This window comes from Balaenoptera physalus, assembly GCF_965194825.1.
Source record: "Balaenoptera physalus genome assembly, chromosome: 1".
Classification (NCBI taxonomy): domain Eukaryota; kingdom Metazoa; phylum Chordata; class Mammalia; order Artiodactyla; family Balaenopteridae; genus Balaenoptera; species Balaenoptera physalus.
In genome coordinates, this window is record NC_138882.1 from 188015362 (window position 1) to 188025683 (window position 10322).

Sequence of the window (10322 nt, forward strand, 5' to 3'; positions counted from 1 at the left end):
GTAAAGAAAGCCCTAGAAGTAGAACTGCTGGGTGAAATTTTTTTTTTAATTTCAATAGATATTAACAAATTTTCTCTGAAAATTTGACTCATGGACCCTTCATCAGCGTTGCATGACAGTGCTTTTTAACTGCATCTTTACCAACTCTTGATATTATCAGTCTCCTTAATTTTTGCCAATTTGTCAGGCAAAAAACAAACAAAAAAATCCATTGTTGTTTTAATTTTCATTTGCCTGTTACTGAGTGTGAACTTTAAAAAAATATGATTATTGGCCATTTAAATTTCGTCTACTGTGAAATGTCTGTTTATATCTTTTGTCCATTTTTCTAACGGCCTATTTTTATATATTCTGGCTAGGGATCATCTTTCTCCCAGCCTGCTGATGATCTTTTGTGACATAAAAATGTTAAATTTTGATTGCAGCCCTCTTCCTTTTTGGCTCCTGGGTTTCATGTCTTGTTTTTCCTACTCCAATTTTGTGAAAATATTTTCCTCTAATATTTTTATATTTAAAAAATGGAGAGATATATTTTGGATGTGATGACAATATTGAAATATAATAAATCCTTAAAAGAATTAATAAATCTAATGCAGTCTCAGTGAAGTTCTTGACATAAATTGTTGTCAAACATGATAGTCCACTTGTAGAGTTTGTATGAGAAAGAAAATGTGTAATAATATTGAAAAAAAATTCAAAGGTGAGTAGCCCTAACAGTTGGCAAAACATAAAGTCATAGTAATTACAACAGTGTAGTATTGGAATGAGATTAGATAAATCAATCAATGGAAAGAAACAGATGCATGTTTATATGAAAGTATAGTTTATGATAAAGATGACATTTCAAATAAACAGAATTCAATAAATGGTCTTGGTTCAAATGGCTATCCATTTAGTGGTGAATGTTTATTCATTTCTCCATCAAATATTTATGAATGCCTAACACAGGCTAGGCACCATGCATGTGGACGCTGCTGAGGTGGAATAGTGAATAAAATAGACAAAAGGACAAAAATTCCTGGCCTTGTAGAGCTAACATTCTCGTGAGAGATGCAGTCAGTCAAATAAATAGGTAAATTATATGTATTAGAAATAAAGGAGAAAATAAAAGAGGGGTAGGGGATGGGGAGAGAAATGGCAGTTTAAAGTAGAAAGATCGAGAAAGACTTCAATGAAAGGGTGATATTTCTGCAAAAACTCAAAGGAGATGAGAGCATTGGCCCTGTAGATATCTATAAGAAGGGCCGTCTGGGCTGAGGGAACAGACAGGGCAAAGGTCCTGAGGCAGGAACATGTTTATGTGTTTTCTGCTTCATGGACTTGAACTTTCACCCTGAGGGAGATCGGCAGCATTGAAGGGCTATGAACAGAGGTGTGACAGAAGCTTACTGATGCTTTCACCGGACCACTCTGTGATCTGGGTGGAGCATTGTTTGTAGCGTCCAGGGCAAGAGTGGGCTTGAGAAGACCAGGGAAGAGGCTATTTCATTTATCCAGGTGAGAAGTGTTGGTGGCTTGGACCAAGTGGCAGCAATGGAGGGAGTGGGAAGTGGTCAGATTCTGGATGTATTTTGAAGACAGAACAGACAGGATTTGCTGATGGATCGGATGGGGGACCAGAATTGGCTGGGAAGAAGAGTCAAGTGTCACTTCGAGGATTTTGATCTGAGCCTTGGAAGGCTGGAACTAACATTAATAGAGGCAGGAAGGCGGTGGGTAAAGCAGGTGGGGGGAAGAACAGGAGCTCAGCTATGGATGTTTGGAGATTGCGATGCCTCTCAGACCTCCAAATGAAGACTCTGGGTAGGAGTAAGTGTCCACCACTGAGACGTGAGATCTGGGCTGGAGATACACGTTGGAAACGGTCAGCGTAGAAACCTCTGCAGCCCCACACAGTAGCCAGGAGCCACACGTGGTTACTGAGCACTTGAAGTGCAGCTGGTCCGATCGAGATGTGCTGTATGTGTAAAATGCACACCAGATTTCACAGGCTTAGATGAAAAAAAAGGTACACTAGCTCATTAATGATCTTTTTATATTGATCATTTATATTGGAATGACAATGAAATAATTTTGGATATATTCGGTTAGATAAAATACAGTTATTTACCTTACTCTTTTTTTTTTTCATTCTTAAAAAATGTAGGGACAACTTCCCTGGTGGCGCAGTGGTTAAGAATCCGCCTGCCAATGCAGGGGACACAGGTTCGAGCCCTGGTCCGGGAAGATCCCACATGCTGCAGAGCAACTAAGCCCGTGTGCCACAACTACTGAGCCTGTGCTCTAGAGCCCTCGAGCCACAACTACTGAGCCCCCATGCCACAACTACTGAAGCCCACGTGCTTAGAGCCCGTGCTCCGCAAAAAGAGAAGCCACCGCAACGAGAAGCCTGCACGCTGCAACGAAGAGTAGCCCCCGCTCACCACAACTAGAGAAAGCCCGCGCACAGCAACGAAGACCCAACACAGCCAAAAATAAATAAATAAATTAATTAATTAATTAATTAATTTTTAAAAATGTAGGTATCCAAAAATGTTAAACTGCCTAAGAAGCTTACATGCTATTTCTATTGGACAGCATTGGTCTAGATGGTCATTAAAGTGCGAGCAGGATGGGGTTGCCGTGGGAGTGACTATGGGAGAGAGAAACCCCAAGGACGGGCCCTGGACCCCCTTAGGTGAAGAGGGTGAGGAGGAAACGCACCAGAGGTGAGAAGGAGCAACCTAGGACGTTAGAGGAAAAGTGGGAGCCGGGAAGCCAAGGCAAGAAAGTGTTCCAGGGAGGAGGGAGGCGCCCGTGACCAGGGCTGCTGATGGGCTGAGAACTGACCATTGAAATTAGCAAAGTGACCAGTTGACCAAGCATTTCTTTTTTTAAAAAAATAAATTCATATATTTTTGTTTATTTATTTTTGGCTGTGTTGGGTCTTCATTGCTGCGTGCAGGCTTTCTCTAGTTGCGGCGAGCGGGGGCTACTCTTCATTGAGCTGCTCAGTTTTCTCATTGCGGTGGCTTCTCTCATTGCGGAGCTTCAGGTTCTAGGCGCGCGGGCTTCAGTAGTTGTGGCATGTGGGCTCAGTAGTTGTGGCTCACGGGCTCTAGAGCGCAGGCTCAGTAGTTGTGGCCCATGGGCTTAGTTGCTCCGCGGCATGTGGAATTCTCCCGGACCAGGACTCAAACCCATGTCCCCTGCATTGGCAGGAAGATTCTTAACCACTGCGCCACCAGGGAAGGCCGACCGAGCATTTCATTCATGCAGTTTTCTCGAGTTCCCACAATGTGCCGTTGCTGAAGGTACAACAACAAACAAGGAGAGCTGGCCCCTGCCCTCCGGGGGCTCACGATGTAGTAGGGGTGGCAAGAGGGTCCCCAAATAATGAGCTACCAGTCATCTGGGGAAGAGGAGTGTACAGGAACCAGGAAAGCCCAGGACAGAGGTTTGGAGGCCGTGCCCTGAGGGTGCAGGAGAAATCCCTACCCACATTTTGAAAACCCCTGTTGCTGGGCCCAAAGCCCCCCACCCCGACCCCCAGCATAGACCCTGGGCAAGGGAAGATCAGAAATAACATGCTAGGGGCTTTATAGTGGTAGAGAGTCCTCATAGCACTATAAGGGGACCAGGATTTGAACCCAGGGTATCTGGCTCAAAAGCCTGTGTCCTCAGCCACTCTGCTCACTGCCCTGAGGTCCATGGGAATGCAGTTCCTACAGGCTCTTCTCTGACAGCTGGAAGCTCTTGGGCTGCAGAGTACCCAATTCTGGCTTTGCAGCCAGCACCCCAAACCCCCACTTGTTCCCCAAGTGACTTTAGGGGAGTTCCTTCAGCCTTAGTTTGCTCATCTGTATAATGGAAGAGATAAAATGGAGCAACAGCATGTTAACAACCTCACCACACTACCTATGATGGGCAGAGTTAGGCTGGGAGGCTCAAGTGAGACCATGCAACTGCAAGGTTTTGGAAACGCATTCCCCAGGGAAGGTGGGCAGAGGAAGTGGCCACAAGCTCAGACAGTCCCTCCCTGGCCTGTGTCCTGGAGAGCGCCGAGCCCCGTTCCTGTGCCCCTGAAGGTCAGGCACCCCCTCTGGCCCCCACTGCCCACTCCTGCCTCTGACTGTCCCCTCTGCACTGGATAAACAGCACCTCTGCCCGCCTGCCTCCTCAATCCCTCATGCTTCACCAGAATTAAATTCATCATTCATTTTTTATGGTTTATACATGGTGTAATTTATGTCTTCAAATATATTGAGGTCAAACTTTAGCAGAAAAAAAGTATTTCACATTGAAATTGAAGGCATGTGTGTTCCATTAAATGGGGATGTTTGGGATACTTTTAAAAGGCTAAAAGTAGTAGAAAGTAACATTAAAATAAAATTTGAGAGCTGTAATTACCCCTAATCGCACCATAAAATAATCAATACTGCATTCCATTATTTCTGACTTCCCTAGTTATAGCGTTTTTTGTTAAGCTCTTGAATATTGATGAAGTGAAAGGGTCGTGTCTTCTGGCAGAGGTCTGATGGAGGTGGAATTAAGGTGGTGTCCTCTCTGATTATCCCAGGGAGACCGTGAGCGCCGCTTCTTCTCAGCTACAAATCCCTGGGGGCAGCACCAGGCTCCCTGATCTGTTCGATGATCTTCCGTCCAGCTCTTCCCACGTGGGGCTTGGTGGGAGGCCAGGTTTGTTTGGGCTACATTTTTGGAGCACTCACTGTGTGCCAAGCTCTGTGCGAGCCTCCTGGATACATTAACTCATTTAACCCTTAAAGCAACCCTCTGCAGTGGGTGTTGGCAAGACTCCCCATTTTACAGATGGGCACACTGAGGCTCAGTGGGATAAAGTAAATTACCAAGGAGTGGAGTTGGGATTTTCACTCAAGTCTGTGCTCTTGCCATTATTTATGCCACCTCCCAAGACGTCCAGCTTCTGGCTGAGGGATGGAGATGCTAGCAGGAGAGTGCAAGGGTGCTAAGCGCCCTGGGAGAGGATGACTTAGTGCCAACCTCGAGGTCAGTTGCCACTGGCCGCAGTGGCGTGAGTTTAGCTGGAAAACCTCTGGTTTCCTTTGGGGACACCTGAGAACTTCTGTCCCTTCCCTACATTTCAGACAGGGGTTCACTTCCATGAGCCTTCAAGTTCCCATCTGTAAAATGGGAATGACATTAGAACACCCCTTAAAGTGTACGGTTTAAGGGAACTTATGCTGGGAAGTGCCAGTCAACGGGAGCTGTGAAGGTGTTGGCGACACAATGAAGAGGTCTCGTCTCTTCTCTGGCTTCAGTTTCCCCATCTCTAAAATGCCCAGGGTGGGGCACTTGAACTGGACAACAGCAAGACCTTGTCCATCTCTGACATTTCATGTTCTATGCTCTAGGCCCCAAGGTCTGCCAAGTGGGCAGAGACTTCTTCCTGTGTGCTAGCCTACAAGGGTCCTCAGAAGGTCATCTCATCCAGCCCCCACCATCCCACAGGGTCACATGTCCAAGGGGTACCGCCTGCCCCTCTTTTCCCCACCTCAAGGAACCTGCACTCTTTCAAGCTGTGGATAATTTCCCTGGGGGCCTGGGCCCTATGGGAGCCCACCTTCCTAATGAGAGCACCAAAGTGGTCCTTCGGGCCCCTGAGCTGGGGGTTTGAAGCTTGGACACACTCATGTACAGTATAAAAGGATGACCTTTTATTTGCTATCCGGACATCTGTGCACGAGAATCGAGACATCTCCCTACTCAGAATGCAGATAACCGTGTGCTCAGAATCTGGACGTTATTCACGGTAGCTAAAAGGCGGCAACAACCCAAATGTCCATCAATGAATGATGGGTAAACAAAATGTGGTCTATCCACACAGTGGAATATTATTCTGCCATAACATGGAATGAAGCACTGGTACATGCCACAACATAGATGAACCTTGAAAACATGATGCTATGGGAAAGAAGGCAGACACAAAAGGCCAGATGGTGCATAGTTCCATTTATATGAGGTACCTGGAATAGACAAATTCATAGACACAAAAGTGGACGAGAGGTTACCAGGGGCTGGGGGGAGGGGGAAATGGGGAGTTGATGTTTAATGGGTACAGAATTGGCAAATCCAGAAAAGGCAAATCTATAGAGACAGAAGGCAGATTCGTGGTTGCCAGGGGGATGGGAAAATGAGGAGTGACTGCTCAATGGGTATGAGGTTTCATTTTGGGGTGATGAGAAAGTTCTGGAACTAGACTGCTCAATGGGTATGAGGTTTCATTTTGGGGTGATGAGAAAGTTCTGGAACTAGACAGCTACATAAAATGTACTTAATGCCACTGAATTGCATACTTTAAAAGGTCTACAATGTTAAATTTTATGTTCTGTGTATTTTACCACATTAAAAAAAACTTTTTTTTTTACTTGTTCAGTAAGTTTATTACTGTCTTTATCTGAAAAATCTTCGTAGAAATTGTGGTTTGGTTTATTAACTCTCAGCAGCCCATTCCTGAGCTCTAAGGAAACTTGCCTTCTTCTGAGCTACCCGATCTTTCTTCTGGGCAAGTGACATTTCAGGATGTTTCCACCTCTTCTTTTTAACTTCTTTCTTAGGCTTCTTCTCGTACACTGGATTCTCTTATATTGCAGCATGAGCTTTCTTATACATCTCCTCCATCATGTCTGGAGTTACGTTTTTCTTTATGTATTGAGAGAGTTGTTTTTTGTAAGTATCTTCATCTTCTTCAATCAGGTAACGCATATAATCTGCAACATTCTGCCCCATGATGTGCTTTCGGTGTACCTCAGCATTAAATTCTTTGCTTTCTGAATCATAACCAGGCAACCGTTTGGTACTGTGAGGGATAGACAAGCCTCCATCGACAGCTCCCTTCAGGGCCCCAAAAACTTTATTCCCAGTAGTACTCCTGGCAAGCCCTGCATCCAGGTAACAGGTAAAGGCACCAGGTTGACCATCAATGCTTTCCACATTGTATTCATCTCCCGTCACCTTGACTTGGCCTTCATAAATTTTGTCCATACCAAACCTATTAAGAAGCCTGCGTGCCAGCAGCAGGCCAGTACAATAAGCTGAAACATAATTTGCCAGGCCAACCTTCACACCATACTTCGGGAGTTCGTGAGCATAGGCTGCACAAACTATCATATCTCCTTCTATACGAGCATAAGCGATCTGACAAATGTTATCTGTGTTAGTTACATGACCTGTCATTCTGTATTTGGGTGCGTTGTACTTATGTTTACCTTGGATTACCAATCGTTTCCGAGCATAGTAGTCAGTTTTGCCCTCTCGCCGTCTTCTAAATTTCACTCGATATCTCTTGAAGTAGGCCTTATTCTTTTTTTTTTTTTTTTTTGTTATTTATTTATTTATGGCTGTGTTGGGTCTTTGTTTCTGTGCGAGGGCTTTCTCTAGTTGCGGCAAGTGGGGGCCAGTCTTCATCGCGGTGCGCGGGCCTCTCTTGTTGCGGAGCACAGGCTCCAGACACGCAGGCTCAGCAATTGTGGCTCACGGGCTTAGTTGCTCCGCGGCATGTGGGATCTTCCCAGACCAGGGCTCGAACCTGTGTCCCCTGCATTGGCAGGCAGATTCTCAACCACTGCGCCACGAGGGAAGCCCCTAGGCCTTATTCTTGACAACTTTAACAAACCCCATCCTGTAGAACAGAGGCCCTAGCCGCCACCGAGCTGCAGAACCAGCACGGCTCCAGGGGGGAAAAAGCAAAAAAAAATTTTTTTTTAATGTCTGGGCACCCCGGGGTCCAGTCCCGTGCCCTGAGTCCAGCTCACGCTCACGCAAGGCCCTGGGTAGTGACTGTTCCACGCAGCACATTAGAAGCCGGGGACAGTAGGGAGCTGATGAGCCGCCTCGCTCCCTGTGTCATTACCATTAATAATAAACAACAATAGAGTGTATTTTTAAAACTTGCCCTAATGGAGATTCCCAAGCAGCAACCAAACCACTCAGATTACCCACTGGTCCCATAAAGATACTGACACACAAAAGCCACGTATGCCACGGAGAGCTGGGGCGAGGTGGATACTTCCTGGCATCTGGGAGACGTCCCTCACTTACCTCCTTCCCCACCGGTCCCACTCCCCAGCTTTGCCCAGGTACCAGGGACAAAGGCAAGGGAAGGGGTCTTCCGTATCCTCCGGGTCCTTGCCAATGCCTTGGCCCTTTGACTCAGTTTCCCCCACAGGTTCCCTTTTCTGCCTGTCTCCCCAGAGGCTGTGCTTAGGGGTGTCGGGAGGGGACGCTAGGCCTGTAGCTGCAGGAGTGGAAAGGGCAGTGCTGACCGTTGTGTGCACCCTGGTGTCTTAGACTGGCCTGCAGAGACCATCAGTCCCCTCTGACATATTTCAGGTGGGTCCTGGGCCCTGATTGTGCAGGGGTCATGCTCAAGCCCCCCCAGCAAAGGAGCTGCAGAGCAGGGACTCGAAGTCCTGGCGGCGTGTCCACTCTTAGTTCTTCCATTTCATTCTCAGCAAAGGCAGAGCAGTTACCAACTCAGACTCTGGAGTCAGAGAGACCTCCCCCAGGGAACCCCAGGCCAGGCAAATCCTGGACTTCCCTAGCCTCAGTTTCCCCATCTGTGAAGGAGGCAAAGACAGCACCTCCTCATCAGCTGGGAGAATTACAGAGACGACACATGTGATGTCTCAGCGCTGAGTAAATGGTGACCATCATTCCAAACGTGAAGCCAAGCCTCGGCCTGCATGGGCTCACCCTCTCCCAACCTCCCTGGGTCCACCTGCAGCCCAGGCCGGCACTGGCCAGAGCCCTCTCCACACTGGGCTCTGACATGATGAGGCCCATCCTGATATTGGGCACTCACATGCTTTGTCAGATAACCCTCCCAGCAGCCCTGGGAGGGAGAGGCTGCTGTTCCATTTTACAGACAGGAAGACTGAGGTCCAGAGAGGCAGAGAGCTTGCTGGATATGGGATTCAAAAGCGGTAACTTGTGATCCGAGAGCCATTGCTTTTAAGCACTACACGATGACTGACTGGGGTCGGGGATTGCCATGGTACAGAGCAAGGTCCCTGCAATTATGTGATCCCTGTGCACATTTTTCTGGAGTGAGGGCACATAGCTCATCAAGTTCTCAAAGGGATTACAGGCAGATCTCTGTTTAAGTCCCAGCTTCTCCACATATTGACTCTGTGGCCTTGAGCATGTCACTTCCTCCCTGGTGCCTCAGTTTCCCCATTTTTCAAATGAGGGCTTTGACTGGAAAAATCTCTAAGTTTCCTCCAAGCACTGGCATTCGCTTATTCCTGGATCCTCCTATTAGATTCTCTCTTCCCTCCACCTCCCTCCTCACTCCTCATCCTAATCCTGGCCTCCCTGACGTAGCCTTGCAAACAGCTACAGGCCCAGCCGGCAACCACATCAAGGGCCAGAGGAAAGCCCATCCCTAACTAGGGGAGGTCAGAGAGAAGGCAGCTGACACCCAAGAGCTTGGGGCTGGGCCTACTCTGCCTCTTTCTCCCCAGAGTTCCCTGATCCCATTCCTCTTCTGTGGTCAACAAGGACCCCCGCTAGACCCTGTCCAGAGGCCCCAGATCCCCTCGGTGACCCCTGAGCCAGCCACAGCCCACCCATCCGGTGAGATTTAATTGATTTCAATTGACAACCATAACAAGAAATCTCTTTTGGGAAACTTCGGAAATGGACTGGAGGCCATTAGGAAATTTACTTTTGCGAATATGATGTTTAATTAGCAATACCAATAAATTAATAGGAGAATCTTGCTGCGGTTCTGGGTTCATAAAACACCAGCCTCAGTCGGCAGGAGAATGCAGCAGCCCGAGGCTGCCTGAAGGGAGAGGACAAGGCCATCGGCTCATTGCCAGCAGCGCCCCCGCCCCCTCAGCCCCCAGCCCATCCCTTGATGGAGTGGGGGGCGGGGCAGGAAGAGGCCAGCATGGACTGGGGAAGCGGGAGGGTCTGAGGTCATAGCCCGGCTCAGCCACTTATTCCTTGGAGAAACCACTCAGCTTCTGAGCCTCTGTGTCCTTATCTGTCAAATGGGGACATTGATCATAATATCCACCTCCCAGGGTTGTCGTGAAGATTAAAGGAATTAATATGGGTAAAAGCACAGAGAACAGAAAGAAGCTGGCACAAAATAAGTGTTACTTATTACTGCTGCTGCTGCTACTATTATTATTATTAATGGGATAACAAATGGGAGGCACCTGGCATGGAGGAAGGGCTTGATAAATACTAGGTGTTACTGGCTTTTAATTTTTCTTTCCTGAGCCTAACCCGCTCTTCTGGGCTCCTGGGTACCTAGCATGGTCACCCTGATGGCGCTTTTACTACCAGAGTCA

General features: G+C 47.5%; 1 pseudogene across 1 annotated transcript; it reads right to left on the minus strand.

Annotated features, from left to right (window-relative positions):
* Positions 1-6374: 6374 nt before the first annotated feature.
* LOC309664210 (large ribosomal subunit protein uL18 pseudogene) lies at positions 6375-7349 on the minus strand (annotated as a pseudogene). Its single transcript has one exon. The product of its transcript is annotated as a large ribosomal subunit protein uL18 pseudogene (transcript).
* Between the last annotated feature and the right edge of the window lie 2973 nt (positions 7350-10322).